Here is a 16,110-nt window from a genome sequence, read left to right on the forward strand (position 1 = left end):
AGAATCCACCCCTTCTTTATTCTGAGCACTAAAGGCACGCGAGTTAACCATTTGGCTACAATGCACTATTTTGTACAGACTGACTTGTGAGAGATCTAACACTTAGAAGGGTACGATGAATGAATTGAGAACAATGGTAAATGTATGCACAAATAAGTGACTCCTTCTGTAATATTATATTATGTCCATAATAATACCAAACAAACACATACACACACAGTGTACAAAATGTCTAGGGGAAAGTGAGAACAATTTTAAATAGGGTTGGTTGACTTATATTAGGATTTTGTTGTGTTAACCATAGCAATGTCAAGCCAGTAGACAGAAACCCGCGTCGACTACCCAATATTTTGTTTTTATGCGTACGTAGATATGTATATTGAAGAATAAATAATTTTTATACTATATTTGTCAAAAAACATTTCTCACTTTCTGTTGAAGAACAAATGCCATTTCCTCTATGTTATTTTCACAATCATTGTTATTAATGTTATTTATTTATTTATTCAAGGAGAAGGTACCCATCAGGTATATCAACTTTAAAGTGCTCACCACATCGTCCCATTCATCTTCCCAAGATTGCTTCTCTCTTTTAGTATCAGCTGTAGAATGACGGCCTCGAGGCAACCAAGAAATGTGGATGGACAATATGTTGTCATTTAACTTTACTTTGTGATAGGGGTCATAGTCATACTAGCCGAATGAACATCAATTCAGAAGTTACCTGTGCGAACAGAGGCAACTTAAATGAAGCTAGTGTACGATTAATGTGAGAGTACAGGCAACTGGAAGCTTTGATTTCTTAATTTAACATAGGGTACCTTATCAGTTTATACGGACAAAATCTTGCGGCAGAAACTTTGCCGTTCAAAGCCTTGCCTGGCCAATCTCGCCACCTAAACTCTCACGAGGCCAAAATCTAGCCGCGTATAATCTTGCGGGACCATAACGTTGCCGTCAAAATCTCTCGGGATCAAAATCTCACCGTCAAAGACTTAGCAGGCCAAACTCTCGTCTAGGGAAAATATCGCTACCCAAAAAATTTCGCCGCTCAAAATTTCGCTTCGGCAAAATCTCGCGGAACAAAATCTCGGTGGCCAAAATTTCGCGAGACAAAATCTCGTAATAACAATTTATTCAATGTGATTCTGGGGTCAAAATAATAATAGTAATAGAAAGGAAAAGAAGTAAGACTAAGTAGCATGGGGCCCAGAAATGATTACTTTAGACGATACGTCGAAGAGTTAAAAAATGACGGGTTCAAAATGAATGGATATACTGTATAATCCTAAAATGATCTCAAATGAAGAGAAATGTTATCCATCGAATCTAGTTTCCTCCTTTTTTTTAAACAAAAAAAAAAAATAATAATTAAGAACACTATATATTAACAAGTTCAACCATAGTCATTCGATTAAGATTAAAGGTAATCTGGTATTAGACCTTGACGTGCTAAATAAGAATATAAAATATGATGCTGTGTAAGGTTACGGTGTCCGAGTTGTGAGGAGTAAATTTTGCGTCATGTATTCCAAAACAAAAACCCATTCACCAAATTCATTCGATCGGGATCAAACTTGCCATGGAGGTAGATCTTGATCACGCCAATTTTCTACCTACTATACATCATTTTGAAACACTACGAACAAACTGTGTTGAATACAAAAGAAAAATTGTTAGAAACCCATACAATTCTGTTATCGATAATGATTATAAACTGAGAAATACGTTGAAATTATAAACATTATTTCAATTCATTATGTCTCACCACTATTTAGGATATCAAACATGATGGATATACTGAGGCACGGTGCTCTGTGGTACAGTGCCCTTATTTCTGATAACTGGGGGTCCTTGGTTCGATCCCTGACCAAGTAAGTTTGTGCTCAACAAATCGTATTCGTGAGTTTTCTCGGGGAATTTCGGTTTCTTCCCACATTTTCATTGCATTAATCATTCTATCACCACTCACTTACCTTAATTATCCGTCTCTCTTAGCCTAAAGGAAAAAAACGTTGGGCGTTAAACAGAAAGATAGATTGATGAATGATGGATATCCGAATTATCACAAACTTTATTCTGTAGTTTATTCTCGCAAACGAAATAGTATCCATTAGTTTGTGCAAAAATGAATAAAAATAAAATAGTAAGACAATCCATGGCTTTGAATTGATTATTATTAACAAAAGAAACACTGACCAAAGCTTAAAACCCACTTTATTTTAAATTATAATTTGTAACGGTTTCGGATATCTAACATATCCTTCTTCAGACACTATCGACAATAAATCTTTGTCAATAGTGTCTGAAGAAGGATATGTTAGATATCCGAAACCGTTACAAATTATAATTTAAAATAAAGTGGGTTTTAAGCTTTGGTCAGTGTTTCTTTTGTTAACAATAATAATAATAATAAAAGCAGAAAAACGAAACAGCATACTTGAATGTGCGTTGTTATTAAACTAAACTAGTTGTTTCCTCCGGAACCACTGTACACTGTAGGTTAAAATAGTACTTTAATAAAGCTTTAATTCTCTGCATCAGACTCTATAATCATATTTATGCAATTATAGAAGAATTTCGTCATACACAACATTGTAGTGTGTTGATATAAATCCTTGAGTACCATGCGGTCAGTGCAGTTTGCGACATTCGCAATTTTGTGCGACGCGTAGACTGACAAACTGAGATGTTCGTCTTTCATCATTAGATTATTCGTAGAATTCATACTATTTCTTATTGCACCCATCACTTCGATCAATAGTATGCACTCAACTCCTCCAAACTTTTTTTCTATAATTTTCTTTGTTTACCCAATATACAAAGGTTGTCGCAGAGAAGGTGAGAGTAATTCCTGTGTGTATAGGAAAACAGCGACCTCCGTTGGGTAGCAAATTCACTGAAGTGAAAGTAACTTCTGTCTGAGACCAAAATGAACGTAATGGGTTAAAAATATCGTGACTGCGTAGCAGTTAACTATCTACATGAACCCCACTAAGAACCATTAAAATGAAACAAAAAGTTGCAAACCAAAACATTTTCATTTAAAATCAGCCATATCGAGTAGGCGTACATCTTTCCGATAATAGACATCATGGACATCTAAGCAGGCGTCCATACAATCCTGTCACTTTATGAATGTCTTTCAAAATTCATCAGGTAGCAATCTGAAGAAAACTTGGACTACGATGATCAATTCTTTGTTCGTTATGAAATTACGACTACGTAAAGCAGCCTTTAAAAGTGGAAATAAACCAAATGTAACACGGTTCAAAGTCTAGGCTGTGTGCTGGATGCAAGAAAATGTATAATTTTCTCTTTGTTGCATAATCTTGAAAAGCCCATGCAGCTTGCCCGCGTTGTAACGGTATTGTGTAATTTTTATATAATAACTTGTATTTACGGGCAAAATGTGCTTTTAAAATATGCACAAGGTGTTCAAAAAGGAAGAAGAAGAAAATATAAAGAGAAATAGATGTAATTTCTTTTCTGTTATTATGATTGATGTTCTGTTGTGATAGTGATATATGTTTTGTAAGTCATCATAGCAACTAAAAAAACATATAATATATAGAGAATCAATCTTATGATATATACATGTACAGCGGGGGACACTTCTAAATGGTACACCTTAGCCGTAAATCTCCATATGGCTGTACCATTTAGAAGTGTCCCCCGCTGTACAATATTTAAAAGTGTGTAAATGTTTACAGTACGTACTACAACAAAAAAGGGTAATACCTAAATGAAGTGTTTAGATGGATTTTGATAAAACAGTAACCTAGATTATGTAAATTTACGGACTGAGGGCTATAATGACATATAAAATATGCAAAACAAGAATTAAGCTAATTACAAACTGGTGTTTTTCATAGTAATACACGTCTAGCGGTCGTTGTAGCGTTAATTATCGTAGTACAATATGAAGGTGTTCTTCAAATGCAGCCTCTTTCTGCTATGTGCTAGGGCAGAGTTTTGATGGCTCTTGTTTAGTACACTGCATTCGCTGTTTGCCCGAGAAAGATTATGCTTTGGTACATCATGCATTTTCGATTCTAAAATGCGTTAGCACCGCCTTATCTGCACTCTTTTGTTCCAGCACTTTCTTCTTACGAGGCGACTTCTATGCTCTGCTTTCTTGTTTTGTAAAGTCAAGGCTCCAAGTTTCACCGGCAGTTATGATTTGATCCAGAATAAGGGGATCATCTTTCATCCGTCTCTATCACTGGGTGCAAACATCCACACAATGTTGCCTCTGTTTTACTGTAAGAAAATGCGGTACCCGCGAGGAGCAAAGCTTCATTTTCGAATAATCAGGCAAAAATATGGTGGACGGTGTCCTTCGATATGTCTAAATGTGCACGTACCGCTCCCCACAGACATGTGTCTATCATCACGAATAATTGCTGCAACAGTATTCACTAGCGTCTCGTTTATCACGGACGGTCTTTGTCCAAGATGCCGAAGCAAAGCACTTGATTCGCACCCTTCTTCGAATAACTGTGCCGTTGGTACACTGTGGTTCTATTTAGTCTGTCTTAATCGGTATATGTCTGTTGAAACATTGTACCTAGTATATGTTTCCGCAGCTCTTTTCCCTAAGCACCAACAAAATGTTATGGCATGTCGCTGTTCATCTTAAATACTCGTCGCGAAAGGCAATCTTATGAACAAAAACCTGGAGAGGTAAACGAAACATGCTCTACGGAAATCAACATAGTTGCTCACTAACGTGGTTAAGAAACATTTGCTTCGAATACAATTAATCATCCTACACGACGAGACTAGGGACGAGACCATAGGCAATGTTGCCAAGCCAGGAAATACTCTGTCTCACCTACTTTGCGACAGCCTTTGTATTATCATTGACTCTTTATTTCTTATAATTTTTGGCAGAAAACTACTATAAAAATCAAAGATCAGCCAAAGTGAAGAAAAAAGACAATAGAGAAACTTTAAAGCTGAAAATAAAAGCGAAATCACCTATGAAATGTGAAGAAACAAGGTAATGTAGACATCGGATCTCAATATTTCAGATTGTTAATCTATCGTTCCCCACGTTAATAACATACATTGAGACCCTGAAGTATTTCAAAATGGGTTTGGAACAAAATCTCACTCTTTGTGATATTTATAACTCCAGACAATTACAGACCTTTGTAACATTTAGTGGAAAATCCTTGTCTTGTGTTATCCACCTCACGATCTGGAAATTTGCGTTAAGAATTTCAACATCAATAAATTTGAGCATCATTATAATGACGATCGTGTTTGTTCATACTTTATTGAGGGTCAACTTCTAACTATAAAGAACACTTTCACTACCCACTTTGATGCAAGAAAGTGTTGCAAATTGAAGTTTCTTGACTGGTGGTATAAAAACTTTGGGGACTGTACGGTTACTTACATTTATAAGATTATATCTCTTTCAAACTTTTAATTCTTACTTTATATATTTCACTAAAATTAGGAAAGCTACCTATTCCAATAACCTACTGGCAGTCAAAATTATTAGATATATTTTTTCTCCCACTGTTTCAAGGTATTGTGTCTCTAATGATCTAGCCAACGTTGTTTTTAATGTGAACTAGAATGTTATGATATGTAAGAAAGTTATTTTGCTGCTGTATTTCCTGTGTATATGATATTAACCAAGCACTCTACAGTATATACCAATTGTACAATTTCCTAATAGGAAACTTTTAAACGCTCTTATGAACCAAACATGTCTCTCAATTACTCTTTTTTTTTAGCCGTAGGTCGAAACACAATAAAATGTTGCCTAGATAATTTAAGAAATCGTACAAGTTTACTTAATAGTAACAAGTAGGTATATTTAATTTGATGAAATGCAAATCTTAGAAACGTTGCGTTAATTCAATTTTTTAAAAATATTCTAATTGTATGACATATTGCTCTATGACGAATAATTGTATTGTTTTATCTTTCTATTTCAGGTCTTTGCTGTCTTTCTGCTAGCTTTGATGGTTTGCTCTGTATCCAGCTACCAGTTCGGAAGCTTCGGTAGCTTTGGATTTGGTTCGTCGTTTGACGGAAGTAGTAACAGTTTCCCAAGTAGTTTTGGATATAGTATTAACGAGAGACCCCCTGGATACGGATCAAATGACGTCGGACCAGTTCAGTTTCCTATAGTTAATGAATAAGCAAATCAATCAGACAAACACACAAGAGTATATACCTGATACATATATATACAAATATTTTTATATATGAACCAAAGAAAGCTCAATTTTACTATATGTGATAATTTAATATCTTTTTCACTTATTAACATACTATTTATGACAACAATATGTACTAATTATATTACATAAAAGTTTCTTGTTAATGTGTGTAGTTTTTCATTTTGCAGAGTTAACCTTAATCAGGGGCGTACGCAGGGGTATTGACTTTCAAGGGTCCTGAGGGGCCTAGGGGGCCTTAAAATGGCGTCAAATTCCGACCTCTGTAAATTTAGTATAATTTAATCAGTAATTTTACAAAATTCAATATAATTTATCCTTGTGTTGAATTTGGATCCTCTCAAAAGCTTTGGAACACTCTGGAAATAAATTCCTGCGTACTTGCCTGATCTTAAATATACCTATTATAAACATTTAATCTTCAGTCAACACTGCGACGTGTAAAGAACATACTTTTCTTTGACACTATGTTGCTACGAATAGGTAAAAATCACGGTATAAATGATTAAACGAAAAATCATTGATTGACGAAAACAATGTTAGCATTTATTACATTATCAGCTATAGCAAAATATAATGCTTTTAACTTGCAAATTTCACAATTTTAATGTTTTTATGTATAAATTATTATGTCAATTACTAGAGTTAACAATCTCTGAGCTTAGAAGCTATTCCCGAAGAGACCTTTTCCTTAGTTATTGTAAAAATGAAAATTTATGAAGACATTTCTTAAAATGGCGTCTTTTTCCTTATTTCGGGGAGTCAAGCTTCAAACAGGCCGACAACATTTTTGGGAGGGGGACTATTGACTTTAAGGGCTAAAGACCCTTGAAGTCGTGTGGATTGTTAGCTCACTTATATTCTCATCTGTAATTTCACCGTTAGTAAATCATAGCTTTAGAGAAAAATTTAAAATTATATTAACTTGGTAACTTAATAGCCTACTGTCTCCCGAATTTTTCCCAGATATTTATAGCTGTAATAATTACCCTTTTAAAGTAAACTTGCAGCAAAAACGCCATTTCGCTTATATAAGATTACTATTGCATCGAGACAAGATTTTGGCTATCTCGTCTCAAAAGACTATCATGAAAGTGTTAATTTTAATAACTGTAATTTTAATAACTATTTTATTTATTACAAACTAAATACAACTATTATTTAAAAAGTGCTTCACAGAATTCCAAGACAACATGATATGTAATCAAATGCAGTTGGGTTCGTTCCTCTAGCTGCCTTAACTAAAATTTGGGGGAAATGTTATTCTGGCAACATTGTAATTTATATGGATGGCAACACTGAAAATTCTTCACGTTCATATTTTTTGTTCTAGAATATTATCTTTGAATGTGGTAAGTTACATTTCATTATCTCCTTTTGCTTATGAAAAATAAGCAAAAGAAATAAACTTTGCTGTTTCAATTCTAATTCCCTTACATCAGAAAACGGTAATAGATTATTGATTGTTTTTTTCATATTGATTAATGATCTCAAGAACATGTTTCATCTTAGATCTTACCCTTTTCTCTCATCCTGAACTGATAGATTATTTACTTCCGGTTTCAATAATGACTTCCCATATCTTGATTGTCTACAGTACGAAGAACATAGTTCATTTGTTTCTCGTTCTAAAACGGTGTTGACACCAAATTTATATTAGGTTGCAGTGAAGACATATAATATGAACTGAAGTCAAAGCAGAATTATTGGAAATATGATAAAAGGTATCTAGGAAGAAATAAAAAAAAGAAGGAGTTAAGAAAAAACACGTTCTATCAAATGTATCAACAGTATTACATATTATGAAGTGAAATAAAAGTAAACTCTATGAACACCTTATGAAAAGTGATGAAAAGAATGAAACATTTGAAGTAGGTATAAAAGGAAAGTAGCACTCTCACAGTGTACGCCAAATTGCAGAAATTTGGTTTCTCACAATGTATACGTCAAAATTGAAGTTTGAATACTTAACGCCTCAGCAATATACTTCCTTGCACTCCCAAGGGAATTAGAGCTTAATGGGGACGTCAGCAACGAGGCTATTTCTCATCACACCTTGTATTCCCTACACAAAAACTTTATTGTTGTCATAACAACCGATTTTTAATACATTGAAAATTTACTAATGGCGTGATATTTTTAAATTAATATTGATGCCGGAAGTGGTAGTACATTTATATCGCTTTCGCGTTCAATAGAGAGATTCAAGTGCAGATAGAATATATTGTTGGGACTTAATTGATTGCAGGAAAGTTGTTCTCACTATCTAGTTCTGTTGTCGCTCTATAGTGAGCAATTAAAATTCCTAGCTTTTGACTCTCTAAATCTTAGCCAAAATTGATGGTGATCCATGAACTATTCTCTTTCCAGCCTTAGAAAAAGTAGATGTAAACAAACCCACCTGACTAGGCCTACCAATGGGTCGATGAGTAGTGATTGGTCGTTGGTCTCACTGCACTAGTATCCTACCGCAATATAATCCCTACTAAACTATTAATTTTAATAAAAATGGCTGAATTTATCCTTTATTTTGTGATAAGAAACGCAGTACATGTAAGCTTTAACAACAGATGTAGCTTTATTTCAACTATACCTGTACTTGGACATATAGTATTTACTGCGCATGCGTATGCGTTCGCGCGTCGACTCCGCTTATATAAAATTGTAGAATACAGAGTTTCATTGCGATGAGTGACAATAATCTATCTTCGTCTCATGCTATAAAACACAAAAGAGGACAACAGGGACAGAAACAATCTCGTTTATATAACGATTTAAGAAAATGCATATTTCTAACATAGCAGTAGTCAGTGTCAGTGCTAGTGTTGTAAATAGAAAAAAAACCGTTCGTATTTTTTCAGAAATGTACGTTTTTTTAGAAAAAAAAAACATTGCCTCTCGTTTTTTTTCTAAATTTCGTTTTTTTTCAAATAGTCATTTCTAATGCATCTTACGTCTATTTAAGTATTAAATATTTTTATGTAGGTATAATCACCGTAAAATGCAACATAAATTAAACGCTAGATACTAATACGCTACAAATATTTTGCAATTTACATGAATACCATACCTATTAACAATTCGGGTTTCAGCAGTTTTCATCAATATCAACTAAGAAATAAAAGTAGAAATTAAATTTTGTTTTTTCGTGAAAGCAGGCCTTAAATAAGTACGAAAATAATGTCACGAACAGTATAAAATTCAAATAACTTGTCTAAAGTTAAAAAGTAATACTAATTTGTCTAATAGTATTTTTCTAAATGTCATATATTAATAATTTGTCGACTAGATATATATGATATGTAGAGCCGGCTCTACCATACCTGTAACACGTGCATTTGCGTGTAACGGCAAGTTTGGATGGTCCGGCAAAATCTGTCATAAGTATATTATTTAAATTAAATATTTCTTGTTGGAAACAGACTTCATGATGATGGTAGTTACATTTACTAAGCTGACCTTCTATTTGAATACTACATTTATAAATTATGTTTAGGTTGCATTAGTTTAAGGCCACATGGACAATGCTAAAGCAAATGGTCGAATAAATCCGAGCACAAATTGCTTGATTGTTGCCAAATGCAAGAATTCAGTTCTCGAATTAGTAAGTTATCACAGTTCCATTTAGTAAGTTATCACAGTTTTGATATGGCAACTAGTCTTGTTTTCATCAGAAACAAGTTCCTTATTATTGAAGATAGAAACAAGTTTTTTTTTTTTTTTATGTTAACAGATATTGAAGAGAAATCAAGAAATAAAGATAAAAGAGCTAGTTGCACTGGAATTGCAAACTGATACATTGAGATTGAAGCTCGATAGTGAATTCTATAAAAAGGATTACCATCTTTCCTCTACAGGTGTGTTTGCTTTATCTTTCACTAACATAATAGATTGATATTTTTTTTTAAAAAAAGACACAACGGGATTGCATTTTTAGTAAGTATTTAAGCCTTTCTGAGTGCAACTGCACTTACCCTCACCTTTGTTGTTCATGCTGGAATAGCATACTTAAAATCATGACTTTTAAGATTTGTTCTTTCTGGAGAAAGGTGGAGGCGGCGAATTATGCCATTGCATGGGGCGACAAATTGTTTAGGACCGGCCCTTATGACATGTATATAAAAGACATGAATATAGAATGACTCAATTTGAAGTAATGCAAGGTGTTTCAAAATTAATATTAGGGTTTTGAAACTTTGTAGTATCTATTACAATTAACTTACAATTATAAATATTATATTAAATGAAAGAGCAACTCAAACAGTTTTGTACGCACACATGTACATGCATTGTTTCTTCTGTCTGCCGTTAGAAAGAGCAAGCAGCAAAGATGTAGACTAGAGAGCAGAAAGTTTTTTGTGTTTTAATAAAGACTGAATCTGTACAGTGCAACGGTCTGTGTGAAGAATATTAATGAGACGCTTGCAACTATGTCCTTATCGTTTGCAGTTGCTACAGGTCTAAAGCCTACAGACTACGGTTTACGTGACAATTTCGCAAGTGAAATATTGCTGCATAACAATGAAGATTCTCTGGATCGTGTTGTCTTCAGTGATAAATCGACATTTCACCTAAGAGCTAATGTGAACACTCATAATGTGTGTATCTGGCCGTCAGCATATCCTCAGGAGATGGTACACTTGAAACGAGACTCTCCTAAATTGAATGTGTTTTGTGCCATATGGCGGAAAGTTTATGGGCCTTTCTCGCCTATTGACTAGATGTGTGCCGTGTGACAAATGAATCTCACATTGAACACTTGTAGCAAAGACTGTTTGAGGTGCTCTTTTACTTGATGCATTGCTTATAATTGTACGTAAAATGTAATAAGTACTACGAAGACTTAAAACCCCAAAATTCATTTTGAAACACCCTGCATTTCTCACCAACAGTGTAGGAACTAAGATGTAAAAATTAGAGAAAATTTTCCTTATAAAGTTATTGTTTACAACAACGATATTATTATTAGTCGAGACTATAACTACAACAACAACACGAGTTAGTAGTCAAAAAATGTAATCAAATGTATACTCGGTGGCCCAGGTGGCCAAAGTGGCACACATGGGTGTGTCATTTGTTTAATCCGCTCCTGTGTGGACACTAATTAAGATATCGGGACATTATTCTGGCAAAATATGGTTGGACTATAGTTTATCATATTAATTTTTTCCTTCTGGTGTCGAATTTCCTTCTCAAATTTCATCCCAGTCAAAAATTCGAGAATTTTCTAATTTCGAATTTCCTTTACTTCTTTTTTCCCTGTAGCTTCCTTCGTTGTAGAAAGACCTCCTTATACTTGCCAGGTAGAAACCTCGAATGGATACCTAACTGTTGACATTAATTGGACGGGCCTGCGTACAGTGTTGCCAATTAAGGAAATTAAAATTTTCCTAAATTTGGGCAAAAAATTAGTATTTTTTGTTTATAAATCCGTACCTATACGTCCGAGTGCAAGTCAACTTACGCCAATCGAACATTTGTCCTTACTTAACAAACACAAGTACAGATCGTTACAATGGGGTAATTAGGGAACGCACGAAAAATTCGTATTTAGGTTGTAACCCTTGATTTTTCTAGTTTTTCCCTACTTTTCTGTTTACCGTAATATATTTTTGGTAATTAGAAGTTTTGTTCCTTAAATATCGTCATAATACTTGTAGGATATATTAGTGGTGTGCCAGTGTTTAATTTAAGATAGTTTGCGTCTGTCTGGTAGCAGTGTCACCAGCTACAGAAAATTTTAATTCCAAATTTTAGAGGAAAATTTTGGAAAAATTATCTGTTTTGTCTCTATTATTTCCCTCTTGTTGGCTATATCGGACCAAACGTACCAGTATCTGGAAGTTTCGTCTTTGCTCTACACAACGCACTATAGAAAGTTTCAATAGGATAATTAGGGGAGGTACAGTAGACCTTGTTCTCTAATTGGGAAGATAACTGTGATTTTTTTTTAAGGTAGAATGAGATATTTTTATTGACATGCTTACTTTTTAGATATCGCAACAATACTTGTACGATATATTAGAGGGATACCAAAGCTTATTTTAAGATAGTTTGTGTGTGTTTGACAGTAGTGTTGCCAGTTACAGAAAATTTTAATTCCAGATTTTAGGGCAAGTTTTGAAAAAAAAATCCTTTTTTATTTCTATTATTTCCTTCTTGTTGGATACATTCGAACAAACGTAACAGTGTCTAACAGCCTCATTCTTAGCCTACACAGTGCACCATAAAAAGTTTCACTAGAATAATTAGGGAAAGTACAGTTGAGGTTTATAATAAACCATGTTCTGTAAATGGTAAGAAAATGGTGAATTTCTGAGATAGAATGAGATTTTTTAAAAAATTTCATGCTTACTTTGTTATATATCGCCATGATACTTGTAGGATATATTCTTGGAGTACTAAGGGTTATTTTGAGATAGTTTTCGTCTGTCTGATGGTAGTGTTTCCAGCCAAAGCAATTAATTCCCGCTTTTAGGTGAAAAATTCGGAAAATTTCCCTTTTTCCCTCTTTTATTACCCTCTTACTGGCTACATTGAAACAAACGTACCACTACCTGAAAGCTTCCTCTTTTCCCTACAGAACGCACCATAAAAAGTTTACATAGGATAGTTAGAGAAGCTGTAGCCCCGGTATATTTGATTTTTCCTTGTGAGCGTAAAAAGTGTCAAAATTTCATGTGTATGACAGATTTTTTTCTTTCCCTCTTTGGATGGAAGCAAGTGACTTCAGGATTTCACTGTACCTTGTCAACACACCAAAGATTTTTTTAGGCGACTTGAACCCGTATAGCAGCAGTGGTACTAGATACAAAAAATTTTGAAATTCGGTTAGGGAATTTTTTGTAAATTTTCACCCCTACATTTCCCTCAATAATTTCCCACCCATCGACAACACTGCAATGCAACTTACAAAAAAACGTATCCACATCCATTTTCTAAAAAATAAGGCCTTAACCATATCAATCGAATGAATGGTTTTTGAGCAATAAGTCACTAACTGAAATGTAGGAAAACGCCAAAAATGACCTGGGACCGAAAGGAATAATCACACAATTTTGCTAGTATATAGGTACAAAGAAACAAAAGATTTGTAAGTTACGAGGGCTTAGACTCAAGTTCTGTTGATTATTTCAATAATCTGCAACGTAAATCAATAAATAATAGTTGCCAGAAAAAAAACAGACATTTGAAAAAAAACATGAAAAAGAACGATGTTTTTTATTGAAAAAAAACTTCACAGAAAAAAAAAAACGTTTTTTTACAACACTAGTCAGTGCGCTTATTATTTAACAACCAACGGAGCCTTACACTTTGGAAATTATGCAACGACATTACGCTAGCAGACGATCTTGCTGTTCACGTCTCACACTGCCGAAGCACGTGTGAGCAGCGGAGTAATACAAAACGCTTTGTTTACGTCTACTTTGTTCTAAGGCTGGAAATACTTTAATTCTTAAGTTTTTTTTTATTCTTCTGGCCGGATACATTGAGAAACAGAGCAACTATACAAAGGAAATGTTGGTAGACGAAACACCTTAAAGAGAATTAAACGACCAAATCGGGCACAATAACTCAAGTCGAAAAGTGGGTACATTTATATTCATATACGTCATCGTAGATTCGATTCTTAGTATGGAGCTAGGGTTTCCAATAAGCTATATAGAACAACTGCTCAATAAGATCATCATCATCCACAACAACAAAATAGGTAGTCTGCCGTTGTTTGCAGGTCACTTACTGCAGCCGAGAAACTTCCACAGTCTTCCGCTAATCTCTTCGTTTTCAAGTAGATTTTCTGTTTTCACATCGTTCATCAATTGTAGTCTCCTCCTCCCCCTTCCTCTCTTTCCTGCCACAATACCCTCTAGCACGTCTCTGATGATACAGTTCCTTCTTAGCCAATGTCCCAACCAAATTCTCTTCCTCTTCTTAGTAATATCTAAAATTGTTATTTTCTTTCCTACCATTTTTAACACCCTCTCATTCGTTTTCCGCTCGACTCAGCTAATTCTCTCCATTTCTCTTCACACCAACATTTCGGAAGTTTCCATTCTTTTTTTTATCATATTTGAGTAATGTCCATGTTTCTGACCCATACAGTGCAATACTCCACACGAAGAATTTTATGAGTCAATAAGATAAACGCAAAAGTAAGATTAGATAATATACACAATTCTTTTCAACCATTAATATACAGTAATTCGAAGTGTAAAAAATCGCCTCACAAATTTTAGTGTTCATAAATTATCGGAAAGAATACTTGTAACACTTACCTCCACTTCAAGCAAAAATTTCGCAACACATTTCTTCTGTCTAAAGCTTCGAAAATGATCCTCATTACGAAAGGAGGTAAGTGAATATGTGAAAATTCCTGAAATATGATACGTTTACCTTACATTGTTGTGTAACAACATGTGAATAAAGAGAAAAAAAAGTATGTTTGACATGTAAATATAATGAGGGCGACGAAATGATGTAATGGTACGTGTAGATACCGGCAAAGAAGGAAATAGCTAACCAACAATTCTTCTTAACGAGCAATTAGAGAATGTACGGAAAACTTCAAATATTTAACCAAGGAAACAACAATAGCAGGTAGCAGCATCTTCTTCTTCCGGAGTTTAATGTGAAAATAATGTTGTATTAATAGTATAGCCCTTGTGAGTGTGTGGACATCTAACCACACACATTAACAAGCACAGAAGCTACAAGTTGATATATGATGATGATAAACAAACTTGTATATTCCGGTACTTTTTTAGAATGCGTGAGACAGTAAGCCATTGTGCACACACAAGCATGCTTTCGATTTCCTTTTTCTGCCCATATGAAGAAAGAAAATCATTGTAAAAAGACACAAAGACAGTATGTGAAGATATGAATATATTATGATGTGTATACGTCCAAGTAATAATTTTAAATGAATGTTACTAATGGAATATAAAAAATAAAAGTGTACCACGCAAAACCCATAGGATTTTCTCATGATATTTCGTATTTCTTTCTCTCTCACTATATATATATATATATATATATATATATATATATATATATATATATATATATATATATATATATATATGTGTGTGTGTGTGTGTGTGTGTGTGGTTAAAATAGTAACATGTTAGTTTTCTTTCCTCTGTTTCGTTGTTCCTTAATGACTATTGCTTCTACGAGAGAAGTGAAAGCCTCTACAATATGCCGACATTGCAAATTAATTTCGGAGGTGTAAAAGGTTATTTACCGTAGTTACTCAGCTACTTCCGCTAGGTGACAATGATTACTTATATTTTTTTTCAAACTTCGCTTTCAGTATATACTTACGTCTACAAGGGGAAGGGAGGGAAGTTCGGTAGACTTTCATTTAAAAAAAGAAAAGAAAGAAAGAAAAAGCGGGGAAATCAAATCTAATGTGCCGCTAATTAAGTTTTGACAGTTATGAGAGTGTTGTTTTGAGTTTTATCTGTAGTAAAGGAGTTAGTAATACCAACAGAGAAGAGTGTAGAAGAGTGTATGAAAAATGGTTGATAGGAAAAGAATTCATTAACTCTGGAGGCTCTTCTACGCTTGTACAAATATACATATCGCTGAGCATGTGTGTCACATTTAGGGTAGGACAAACAATAATAGATCCATCCTGCTGCATAATAATGAGTTTTTTACATATACGAGGTGTATTCAAAAATTATCGAATCTTTGGTTGGCAAAAAATAATTTACTGATTTGGAAATCCGAAACACTAATCCCCTTCAAAGTAGTGTCCTTGATAGTGCACTCATTTGACCCAGCTCTCCCGCCATTGTTGCAAACACTTCAGGAACGCAGTTTATGAAATGGTGAGCAACCGTGCCGTCGCGTTCCTCATGATGCCTTCTCCTGACTCAAATCGGGCCCGTTTTAGTGG

General features: G+C 34.3%; 1 protein-coding gene and 1 long non-coding RNA gene across 4 annotated transcripts in view; one reads left to right on the forward strand and one right to left on the reverse strand.

Annotated features, from left to right (window-relative positions):
• LOC145695039 (uncharacterized) overlaps positions 1-6,349 on the forward strand; it is a 43,080-nt gene extending 36,731 nt beyond the window's left edge. For both annotated transcript variants that reach the window (XR_014133107.1, XR_014133108.1), the window contains exon 2: positions 5,958-6,349. This is a non-coding gene — a long non-coding RNA (uncharacterized LOC145695039). The remainder of the gene's footprint in view (positions 1-5,957) is intronic.
• Positions 1-16,110, reverse strand: part of LOC145695036 (uncharacterized) — a 229,282-nt gene that overhangs the window by 116,305 nt on the left and 96,867 nt on the right. The gene's annotated exons all lie outside the window — the stretch shown is intronic.

This window comes from Thermobia domestica, chromosome 9, assembly GCF_964235325.1.
Source record: "Thermobia domestica chromosome 9, izTheDome1.hap1.1, whole genome shotgun sequence".
Lineage (NCBI taxonomy): Eukaryota > Metazoa > Arthropoda > Insecta > Zygentoma > Lepismatidae > Thermobia > Thermobia domestica.